Genomic DNA, 12109 nt, shown 5'->3' with positions numbered 1-12109 from the left:
TCCCACTCTATCACAGCCAATTCACCACTCTTCCTTCTTCATCCCCTGCTGCCTCCCCAATTCTCTAGCTGTTACTCAATACCATCCAACTACGTTTCCACTTTTCAGCTCTATCACAATTTTTAATCCCCATAGACTCTGACCCCAGTGTGGATCCTGCCCTGGGGGGGGGGCATTGTTCCACACTGGTTCTTCTTTGAAAAACATTTGAATCGAGCATGAGTCTTGTTTCCCCCCCCTCTCACAGGGGGCACAATGTTCCATGCACTTTCCTCTTCTTCTTTAGGTTCAATTGCATAGTCCCGGACTGATGGTTGTATGTCTTTCTTCTCTGTATTCTCTGTTAAAATTAGTTCTTTTTCTGTTTCCACGCAGTTCTTATTAATTTTTCCAATCTGTATTGTATTCTGGTGCACTTCGCTTCTTAAATCCAAAAGTAATCCCAGGAGTTCCTACGAAGTCAGATGATATTATGTCTACTGGCATCTTGCTCATCTCAGGTTTCATGGGAACAGCACAGATTACAAAGCAGGAAATGGCGCAGCTCGTATTTCCAAACTTCAAAAACAAAAATTGTGTCTGAACTGGTTGCAAACTCACATTTTTAATTCTTCTTCTTACCTTGAAACTTTTATGTCCATTTATGAAAACAGCATTATCAAACTTGTTTTTCACAGCCGTATATTTTGTGCTCTCTTCAATGTTGACAGTTCCAAACCTCAAAGAGGTAAACAAATTCCTTCCTATTGTGATGTCATAATGGCGGCTCGCTGATCCCTCCAGCGACCCAACTCCAGCTTCCAGGGGGACTTTCCCAGTCCAAAATAAAAAAATTACAGGGATTTTACTGAATTCAACCCTTCTCCCCTTCACCCTGTCTTAGGGGGAAGGTTTTAAGTCCAGTTTTTGGAAATTGAAAGGTTCCTGTCAATATTTCCGGCTTCGGGCAAATTAACTGCATCTCAGTTCTCTCAATTGGGGAGATCAACTTCCTTTTTAAAATCTCCTCCCGTGGCCAATTCTTTCCCATTGAATTTTTTTAAAAAGTTCTTTTTCTTTACTTATGGTGTCCAATGTGTTCAAATCCTTTAAATTTGGAAGAATCCACCGCTCCACAGACTGCTGGCACAGAGCTTTGTGCTGCAAGGGTAACAGTTTAACTCAAGGCACCACGTCTCCACTCCGCTCACTCTCAGCTCCCTTAATAGGGCTTACCGGGGAGCAGAGGAGACAGAAAAAGGTCTCCACACCCCCAGAACGCTCAATCTGGGGCTCTTTTGGGGGCCGTGGTGCTCTCGCGGTCCCCCCTCCCTCTCAGCACCAGGGAATCCTGGAGGTCGAGATTCTCTCGCCAGACAGCAATGGTGGCAGACCGGAAGTCCTTCCCGAGCCCTTATTCTATTAGTTCGGTTTGTTAATTCCATATATTCCATCATTTTCACCTGCCACTCGTCCTCTGTTGGTGTTATTATCTCTCTCTTTTTCTGAGCCTAAACCATTTAAACTGCCGTAGCTGTGTAAAGAAATTAATATGTGGGAACATCCATACCTAATATTCCTAATAAGAAGATTTCTGGTCTTTTCTTTTAAAGCCTTTATTTAACATTCAAACAATAACAATAACTAACACATCAATTCACTATTCACTACATTCCATCTTTTATAATATATAGCATTTCAAAACCTCTCAGCGACTGGATCAACATTCCATATATTTCAGGTCTTTTAAAGCATTTTCTTCATTTCATTATATGTCAATTCCCAGAAATCTGTTGCTAATTAGTTGTCCACCCAAAACAATACCCTTTTGACATTTTTGTCTTTGCCAACCTGGTGCACTCTCCATAATTATTATTTTTTTGTTGCACTACAGCAGCCATTATCTCTGACTCATGCTGTCTGGGGCTGAAGGGAGCTGCAGTCCATCACAGCTGAAGGCCACCAGGTTGGACCAGCTGAAATTTAGAATGTGTGCTTTTATTTAAAATGCATCTCTGGGTTATTTGTGGGGCATAGGAATTCGTTCATATTTTTCCCCTTCAAAATATAGTCTGGCCCACCACATGGTCTGAGGGATGGTGGAATGGCCTGTGGCGGGAAAACGTTGCTGACCCCTGTTCTAAAGGCAGGGGTGGAATGAGGATGCTCTGAGAAAAATGTGGCAATGAGGGATTGGGAGAGAAGCAAGTGATGGTAGGTTGATATGGTTCCGCACCTTGGTTTCCAAATGTTTTGGAAGTTGAACGGACCTCCGGAACGGATTCAGCTTGACAACAAGGTACGACTGTACTGAGTTAGATCCATCTGACATGGGCAGTGTCCTTTGCTCCTATGTTCCCTGACAACACAATAGAGCTAGTAAGTAATTTTCAGCGTAAAAAGGTACCATTGTTTAACCATCTTAGGGTAGGCAACAAAGAACACTAATATCTTTGACAACATGCTGAAATTCTAGTTTATCAGATAAACTGTTGCCCTCTAGTAAAATGCTTTTAAAAAATACCATAAGATTAAATCAAATGGTTGGCTGCATAGTCAATTCATGTATTAGGAAAAATACGTTGAAATTGTTCACATAAAGCTTTGTCAACCTAATTTCTTGCCTCTTGGTTATTTTAAGACAATGTTTTATGGGGCTTCCCCCTCATTTGACTGTTTTTTCTCTCATTTTTTTCTTGTTTTTGACATATATTTAATTCAACGTTGAGGCGTTTTCTGTTTTTAAAAAAACCTTCCTTTATCTCCTGGAATCCCATGATTTTGTTTTGCTTTGTTTCATTTCATTCCACCCCCCCCCAAAAAAAACACATCTTTTTATACTGCTACATAATTGGTTTTAGGATGTATTGCTGTTTTAATGGCATTATTTGCTTTGAATATTGTGTGCTGCTTACAGATTTTTAAAATGTTAAGTGGTTTATAAAACCTTTCAAATGAATTCAGGTTTGCTTTTATCAAAATCACTCTAATGTTGTAAATTGTCTCCTGTGTTGCGTGGTTGTTGTTGTTTTTTAAAGCAAACCACTATCTAGAAAGATTTTTAATAATATAAACGTCCTTGTCCCAGTATACCTGAAGGAGCGTCTCCACCCCATCATTCACCCCAGATACTGAGGTCCAACTCTGAGGGTCTTCTAGCAGTTCCCTCCCTGCAAGAAGTGAGGTTGCAGGGAACCAGGCAGAGGGCTTTCTCGGTAGTGGCACCCGCCCTATGGAACACCCTCCCATCAGATGTCAAGGAAATAAAGAATTATCTGACTTTTAGAAAACATCTGAAGGCAGCTCTGTTTAGGGAAGCTTTTAATGTGTGGTCTTTAATCGTATTTTTAATATTCTGTTGGGAGCCGCCCATAGTGGCTAGGGGAAACCTAGTGAGATTGGCGGGGTATAAATAATAAATTATTATTACAGTATATTATTATTATATAAATAAATAAATTCCTGGATTATAAGGCCCACCCATCTTGGGGAAGGCTGGCTTATGCCATATTAAGAACTCAAGCCTTTAAAAGACTCATAGTTGTTCAAGTTCAACATCTCTGAGTAACAGAGAATAAAACCAGCCCCCCCGAGCTCCCCTGCTTTCTCTCTCTCTGTCCTTGTCTCTCTTCCTCTTTTTTTTACTGTTTACTGAAATGCACCCAACAGAGGAGAACTTTTCCTTTACTTCTGCTTCTGCCTTTCTGGCAAAGGAAAGCGAGTCTCTGACTCCACCTCTTGGAAGGAAGGCAAAACTACAAATATCAGCAAACTAGCTATCCTCTACCTTTGGGCCAAGGAAGTTTTTGTCAGCCCTTACTGGAGAACCCAGAAATGGTGGCTTGGAAGTGTACAGAAACAGAAAGGAAGAACATTTTCATAGAATCATAGAGTTGGAAGAGACCACAAGGGCCATCCAGTCCAACCCCCTGCCAAGCAGGAAACACCATCAAAGCATTCTTGACATATGCATGTCAAGCCTCTGCTTAAAGACCTCCAAAGAAGGAGACTCCACCACACTCCTTGGCAGCAAATTCCACTGCCGAACAGCTCTTACTGTCAGGAAGTTCTTCCTAATGTTTAGGTGGAATCTTCTTTCTAGTAGTTTGAATCCATTGCTCCGTGTCCGCTTCTCTGGAGCAGCAGAAAACAACCTTTCTCCCTCCTCTCTATGACATCCTTTCACATATTTGAACATGGCTATCATATCACCCCTTAACCTTCTCTTCTCCAGGCTAAACATACCCAGCTCCCTAAGCCGTTCCTCATAAGGCATTGTTTCCAGGCCTTTGACCATTTTGGTTGCCCTCTTCTGGACACGTCCCAGCTTGTCAATATCCTTCTTGAACTGTGATGCCCAAAACTGGACACAGTATTCCAGGTGAGGTCTGACCAGAGCAGAATACAGTGGTACTATTACTTCCCTAGATCTAGATGCTATACTCCTATTGATGCAGCCCAGAATTGCATTGGCTTTTTTAGCTGCTGCATCACACTGTGTAGCGACTGAGGAGGGAGCACAAAACATCAATTTTGTTACAGGAGGCCCCAGGTTTAATCTCTGATAGGGATGGGAATCTTCCTGGTCTGAAACTCTGGAGAGCTTGCTGCCAGACAAAACTGAGATAGGTGGATCACTGGCTCCTTATAAGGCATCTTCCTGGGTTCCTGGGTTTTTAAACTTTAACCTGCTCTGGCAAGAAAATGAGTTCCAGGCAGGGTGGATAAAAATCAATGATTTTTATTTTTTAAAAAATATATATCAGATTTTTAAAAATATTTAAGTTGGATTTTTTAAAATTTAAATTGGATTTTTAAAATAAAATGCTTATGGAGGAAAAAATCTTTCTAAAGATTATTTTCTGTTTAATTTACATTATAGTCCAAAGGCTATTCATCAGGAAATAAGTATTTGTTTTAAGTTTTTCATGTGTGCTAAAACTCAGTCTAATTGTGTCAATTGTGTTGTTGTTGTTTTAAAAATCATTTAACCACATCAGTTAACAAACATGGATACATATGCTATAATGTTACTGTTTTAGTTAAATAAATTGTTTAAATTGTTATTAAGGAAATGATTATTTCCCCCCTTCCAATAAAGTACAGCAGAAGAGTTGTCCAAATCTAAACAGTTAACTTATTAAACCTCACAATAATTTCATAATTATCTGTCAATGTATTTCTAATTGTTTAAACTGTATCCAAGGGCCTTCTGGCGGTTCCCTCATTGCGAGAAGCCAAGTTGCAGGGAACCAGGCAGAGGGCCTTCTCGGTGGTGGCGCCCGCCCTGTGGAGCGCCCTCCCGTCAGATGTCAAAGAGAAAAACAGCTACCAGATTTTAGAAGACATCTGAAGGCAGCCCTGTTTAGGGAGGCTTTTAATGTTTAATAGATTATTTTATTTCATTTTTCTGTTGGAAGCCGCCCAGAGTGGCTGGGGAAACCCATCCAGATGGGCGGGGTATAAATAATAAATTATTATCTGTAAAAAAATTCCTTCAGTAGCACCTTAAAGACCAAGTAAGTTTTTATTTTGGTATGAGCTTTCATGTGCATGCACACTTATATTCTGTGTCCTGGTATTTTATTCTCTTTGAGGGGTTGGTTCTGGGGTCTCGACATGCAACTACAAACCTAGGAGACAAATCTCTTGAATTTGCTTTTATTGCAAGGGAACACACTCATAGTCTCATTGTAAATGTTGCAAAAGCTCCTTCATTTTGAGCCAGATTCTCTGGTGAATAAACAGAAGAGATCTCCAGCTGGGGGATGATGCATGATCCAGTAGCTCTCAAAGTTGAGGGAACACATCCCTTTTTTCAAAGGATCCTGGGTCAGCAGGCAGCAATTAGTCTTCTATCACATTGGGCTTAAAAGCAAACAACAAGAATTATTTCACCATTTCATTGCCAAGTCACAATGTTTGAGACATGGAAAAAGCAAAGGAAGCAATGTTGGCCCATCAGAAACATACCAAAAGCCCACTAGGTAACTCTGTCAATCTCAGTTTCTCACTTTCACCATTTTAAGTTCAGTTTCCACCATTGGTATGCAAATTTTGTTTTTTAAGAAGTCCTTCCTGAACTTTCGCAAGCCTTGTGACATTAACTGGGCCACCAATTGTGCAATTAAAAGACTACATATATATTGGCAATGTGCCTTTCATACTCTGAGCAGTTAACAAGTTACGTACTTGATACACAGTGTGTAACTAATGGGATTTGCAAATAGTACTCATTTGCCCATTAAACTGAAATTGCATGTACTTCGTAAACTGTCTTAGTTATACTTAGCACAACCAGTGCCTGTTCAATTAACACATTACATAATTAAGATAATTATAAATCTAGTAAACTGCATAATCAGTAATTCCCTTCAAGAACAGTGAAAATGTACATGCTTCTACATTGTTATTTTTTGGTCTTCTAGATTTGGGAAGAAATAGAATGATTGTTACAAGTCGAAGGAAGGAAGGAAGAGAGTTTTTGTACGGATCAAGTTTTCCGGTAATGGAGAAGAATTTAAATGGAAAAATTGAATGGATATTAACAGAGGATAAATGCTAAATTAGAGGATGCTAAACCTGAATCCGATGTCAAAATTATAAAGATAGAGAGGAAGCTGAAGCGCTCAAGAAGATGATAGTGCAGGGCAGAATAAATGGGCAATTAATAGTGAAAGGTAATGTAAATGTAAAAGTGAAAGGTAATGTAAAAAACTTGTAGACAATAATAAAGAACTTGTCATTGTTTTATGTATTTATTTATATATCTCCCTCCTCTATTTTCCAAGCAGTGAGAGAGACTCCACTGTTTGCTTCCTACTTCCTCCATACCCCAGCGTATATAAGAGAAGAAGAGTGGGTTATAGATTTCATGACTAACATGCAAAATAAAATGTTGCTATAGGGAGGTGCCTTTGTTCTTAAATCCAGTTCGCTACATTTTCACATAAATTTGCATTTTTAATGTAAAAAAATCAACATTTCAGTGGCAATTTCCTGTTTGTATGAAACTTTGCCCCAAATACACATTTCTGCAAATAAATATTGCCTAATATAGAAATATTTCCCGATATAATGCATTTTTGTTTTCATTAATATATGCATATTTAGGCACATTTCCCCCAATTGTATGCATTTCCCCCCCAAGTTGTGTGGTTGGAGAATTGCATTGAAAAATTCAGAGAAGAGAGAATCCACATTCTGTTTCAGTTCACCTTTTGCTTCAGAAAGTGCAAATAAGGTGGGATTGGCTTTAAAAGTGAACTGGATACAATTCAGGGATGGAGTGTTTTATTTTGCTTTTATTGCAAGGAACAAGCTCATACAATTGATGGAATTTTTCTGAAGTCTTTATTTATTTTTATCTGGATGCTTTGGGGAATAAGCAGAAGGCGTCTCCAGCTAGGGATTAAGCAGGATCCAGTGGCTCTCAAGGTGAGGGAACATCTCCCATTTTTCAAAGGATCCTGGGTAAGCAGGCAGCAATTAGTCCTTCTTGAGAAATCTGGAAAAGCAAAATACCAGAGTTACTCCCATTTCACCTAGAATCAGATGTCGAAATAAAAAAAAGAGAGAAGGAAGGTGAAGCACTTGGAAGAATATGAACTGATGGTATGGGGAATCAATGAGCGAAAACAATTAAAGAAAAGTACTGAAAGGAACAGGGACCCAGGTGGCGCTGTGGGTTAAACCACAGAGTCTAGGGCTTGCTGATCAGAAGGTCAGCGGTTCGAATCCCTGCAACGGGGTGAGCTCCCGTTGCTCGGTCCCAGCTCCTGCCGACCCAACAGTTCGAAAGCACATCAAAGTGCAAGTAGATAAATAGGCGGGAAGGTAAACGGCATTTCCGTGTGCTGCTCTGGCTCGCCAGAAGCAGCTTTGTCATGCTGGCCACATGACCCGGAAGCTGTCTGCGTACAAATGCTGGCTCCCTCGGCCTGTAGAGCGAGATGAGTGCCGCAACCCCAGAGTCGGACACGACTGGACCTGATGGTCAGGGGCCCCTTTACCTTTCCTGAAAGGAAAGGCAACGAACTTTGAGACAAGATATTGTACAGTGATGCTCGGGTTGCGAACATGATCTGTGCGGGAGGCTCGTTCGCAACCCGCAGCATTCGCAACTCGCAGCGCCATGTCTGCACACACGCGGGTTGTGATTTGATGCTTCTGCGCATGCTCAAAGTGTCATTTAGCACTTCTGCGCATGCACGAGCGCCAAAACCTGGAAGTAACCTGTTCGGGTACTTCCAGGTTTGCGCAGTGCGCAACCCGAAAAGGTGCAACCTGAAGCGCCTGTAACTCGAGGTATGACTGTACATTGGTTTTAGGTATCTATTTATATACCGTAGCGCTAGCTAAGGTCCCACCTCAACTTGGCACAATTGCAAAAGAGAACTGAATGGGAAGAGGAAAATTGAAGATACGGGCATTGGGAGTAGGTAAAATAGAATTAGGATCATAGGCCTAAAGAAAAAGTAGAAGGGGAGGTTTTAGGATGTTATTTACAAGACTTTTTACTGGTATAAACTCATTATACTCTGCCAGCACCCTGCACTGGTTGCACACAAGAAATTGGGCTGGTGGGTTTGAGAGATTGAGGTTAGTGGAACAAACATCCATTTTCCCCAATAGACAGGCCTCCACAGTTTTTTAGCTGTTTTTTTCATCTGGGGAATTGTTTTTAAATGTTTGTATTATTTTTTATATATGGCATTATCTTGGCTTTGCAAATGGGCCAAAGAAATGGAGCTATATAGGATTGCAGCCACATGCAGAACTTGCACTACGAACCATTTTAATATTTTATCCCTTTATGCATCAAATTTTATTGTCATTTTGAAGTTGCCCGGGGAAAGTCTTTTTGATGGGCCAACTATAAATCTGAGAATAATGCAAATAAGCATGCATACTAGGGTGATGACTTTTTCATTTTTTCCCTCAAAAATTATTTCCTGGGGCAAAAAAATGGATGAACTTTTGCCTATTAATGACTAAAATGAGGTATATTCCATTGAAATATTTAAAAAGGCTACGGACAAACCGTTTTTAATTTTTTTGTATGCCGTTTTACCATTTCATAAAATTGTATTAACAATTCTATATATATTTCGTATCACATTTGGACACAACACCACATTCCACAATGGGGAGTGTTCTTAGCAATATACAGTATACAAATGTCACACCTGCGCAAGGTAAAAGCCCCTTTTTGGGACCTCAAAACTCAGCCAGCAGACCCTGCCGGACATGCTGGGAAAAGAACCTACAGGAGAGGTAGCAAAACACCGTCCTCTAGTGGCGTCTATACTGTTACTGCAGCTAAAAAAAGCTTCCTTGTGTGTTTGATGACCCTATATAATGTTGTATATATGTGACTCTAAAGCAGGCATCCCCAAACTTCGGCCCTCCAGATGTTTTGGACTACAATTCTCATCTTCCCTGACCACTGGTCCTGTTAGCTAGGGATCATGGGATTTGTAGGCTAAAACATCTGGAGGGCCGCAGTTTGGGGGTGCCTGCTCTAAAGCTTGGGTTCAATTTTATATCTGCTTACAGTGACTTCAAAAATGGTCAAAAAACGGATAAATAATTTTTAAAAAATCATTTTGTGCGTGAGGTTTTTTAATCAAATCTCTTTGAAAGTAAGATTTTATCTAATCTTTAATGAAAGCTCATCAAATTATGATACAGGGAAATGAGGTTGTAAAAAAGCCATCTCCCTAATGCATACTTTACACAATATTGTAAACATCTAAAGAAACATCTGGTAAAGTCTAGCAAGCATTAAAAAAAAACCACCTTTGATGACACTTATATTCTGGCTACTCATTTGATCTCTTGTCTGGTGAGCTGAAGTTACCTTACGCAACATCTCCTCACCCATCCACATTTCCCCCACTGATTGTAGGGAAAGTGACATCTTCCAAATTGGCAAACACCACTGGCATCTCTGCACTGTCGCCTATTCTTTGGTGTTCGCTGGGCAGATCCTACACAGAGGAAGAAAAATAGGTCACTGTCCACTGGGGGGAGGAGAGGAAATTCAGAAGAGGAAGAAAGGGAGGCAGAAGTTCAGGAATGGGGAATTCTGCGACTCTCTGGATGTTGGGGCCTTCCACTCCCAGCACCTCTCAGCCATTAGCTAAAGTCGTTCCCCATTCCTGCTTTAGAATCACTTCATCACAAATGGGAACTTCAACAAAGTGCTTATAGTTCAGAGTGCTCCTTTTCGTGGTCTCAGCTGGCCATGCCCTCCTCCATGGTATTGTTACACCATTCCATGCTCCCTCCTGTCCAGTCCCCCTCCCCCACAAATAGACAGCGGCCCTCATTAGTCTATGAGCTAATTTTTTGGGTGGGAGAAGGCTTCCCTCACCCTTAAGATTTTTTGAATATCTGCTGTGTTTGAGGTCCCGTCCCCCCCAAGTATCCCTTTTGTGCAAGGATGGTGTCGTTTTGCCTACATGGAAACCAGGATTCCGAGTGAGTTTCCTATTGGTTTATAGGAGAAGGTGGAGGGCTCCAGTAGGTCATCTACTCCACCCTGTGAACAATGCAGAGAATCCAGAACGTGAGCGTCCCCCAACAGATGGCTCTTCAGTGAGTGAGAGCCCACCACACCTGCTCTTACCATCAAGAAGGTTTTTCTAATGTTTAACTGAAATCTATGTATAACGTAATCCAAATACCCTGTTTCTCATATTTTAAGACATACCCATAAAATAAGCCATAGCAGGATTTTTAAGCATTCAAGGAATATAAGCCATACCCCGAAAATAAGACATAGTGATAGGCGCAGCAGCAATGCCGGCCGCGGCAGGAGGAGGAGGAAAAAAATAAGACATCCCTTGAAAATAAGCCACAGTGTGTTTTTTTGAGGAAAAAATAAATATAAGACATGTCTTATAATATGAGAAACACGGTAGTCCTACCCTCTGGGGCAGCAGAGAGCAAGTATTTTCCCTCTTCCATGGAACAGCCAAGCATCAAGCTATCATCTCCAAGGAGGGTTTGGAGAGACTCTTGCCTAGCACCCCAGAGAGCCACTGCCAGTCTGTGTAGACTGTATTGAGCCAGGTATTGAGCCAGGCTGAATTGGAACATGCCTCTGCCTGAAATTTAGCTAGACAGCAGCAGCCACCGGTGCTCATTCAAGCAAGTAACTCCTGGCTGTCAGTGTCCACTAAAGAAACATCTCTAGCTATTTTTATTTATGTTGTTTATTTAAAAGCATTTGTAAGCTGCTTAATAGTTTAGAAATCTCGAAATGGATCACAAGCTGCTACAGTTCTGCGAAAGTGTGCAATGGGAGTTGCAGCGCAAGGTGCAGAACTCAGCTTCTCGGGAAACCCATTTCTAATGGAAGGACCAAGCCAATGTCCTTCTATGGTATAAAAGTTAGAGAGAAACGCTTGTTCCCTTTGCAGGGCCACAGAACGACGTCTTGATTCCTCTTCCCCTGCCACCCCACCATTGGCTGACTAGTGTCCCTCTCCCTTACCTGAGGAAGACAGGAGCAGCAAAGAGAGAACTGCCAGGCACAGCTGAAGGATCTTCATGACTCGGCTGGGATGGAGCAATGTGGGAAAGCTGGAGGCAGTGTTACAAGCAAGGCCAAGTCTCAAAGGTTTCCAGGGGAAGACGGAGCTTTCGATATTTGTAGGATCCTTGGGACGTTGTGACACCGGGAGCCGTTGAAGGGAATATTGCCAAAATCAAATGCCGTTGGAAACGTTGCTACAGTCTGTCACTCAGAGCAGTTTCCACAAAGACAGCGTCCCAGTTATAGACCACAAACATTAAGGACACTTTAAAGTTGCCTCTGTCCTCTCTCAGCATTTCCTCATTCTTGCGAAACAAAAGCTGCCTACCTATCTTAGGACAATGTGGGTTATTCAGTTTTTAAATGCAAGTATTTAAAACAAGCAACAGAGCAGGAATATGCAGTGTAGCAACGACAAAAAAGTTGGGAGATTTAAAACACAAACTTGAAAAACGAACAAGCCCATAGTTTACATTAGGCACTTTGAAGATGAAGCAAAGGGGGTTTCAAACTACACATTAATCCAGAGATTGGCATACCATCAAGCCAAAGAGAAAAACAGATAATTGGCTGCTGCAGAATGCT

At 41.2% G+C, this 12109-nt stretch overlaps 1 long non-coding RNA gene across 1 annotated transcript; it reads right to left on the bottom strand.

Moving 5' to 3' along the window:
* Window positions 1-5624: 5624 nt before the first annotated feature.
* On the bottom strand, window positions 5625-11807 carry LOC118083059 (uncharacterized). The gene is made up of 3 exons (XR_004692337.3): window positions 11483-11807; window positions 9842-9971; window positions 5625-7486 (listed from the first exon to the last, which is right to left on the bottom strand). It is a non-coding gene; the product is annotated as an uncharacterized LOC118083059 (long non-coding RNA).
* Window positions 11808-12109: the final 302 nt, after the last annotated feature.

This window comes from Zootoca vivipara, chromosome 3 (genome assembly GCF_965207765.1).
Source record: "Zootoca vivipara chromosome 3, rZooViv2.hap1.1, whole genome shotgun sequence".
Taxonomy (NCBI): Eukaryota; Metazoa; Chordata; class Lepidosauria; order Squamata; family Lacertidae; genus Zootoca; species Zootoca vivipara.
The sequence above is the reverse complement of the archived record's forward strand: the minus strand, read 5'-3'. Positions and strand labels throughout refer to the sequence as shown.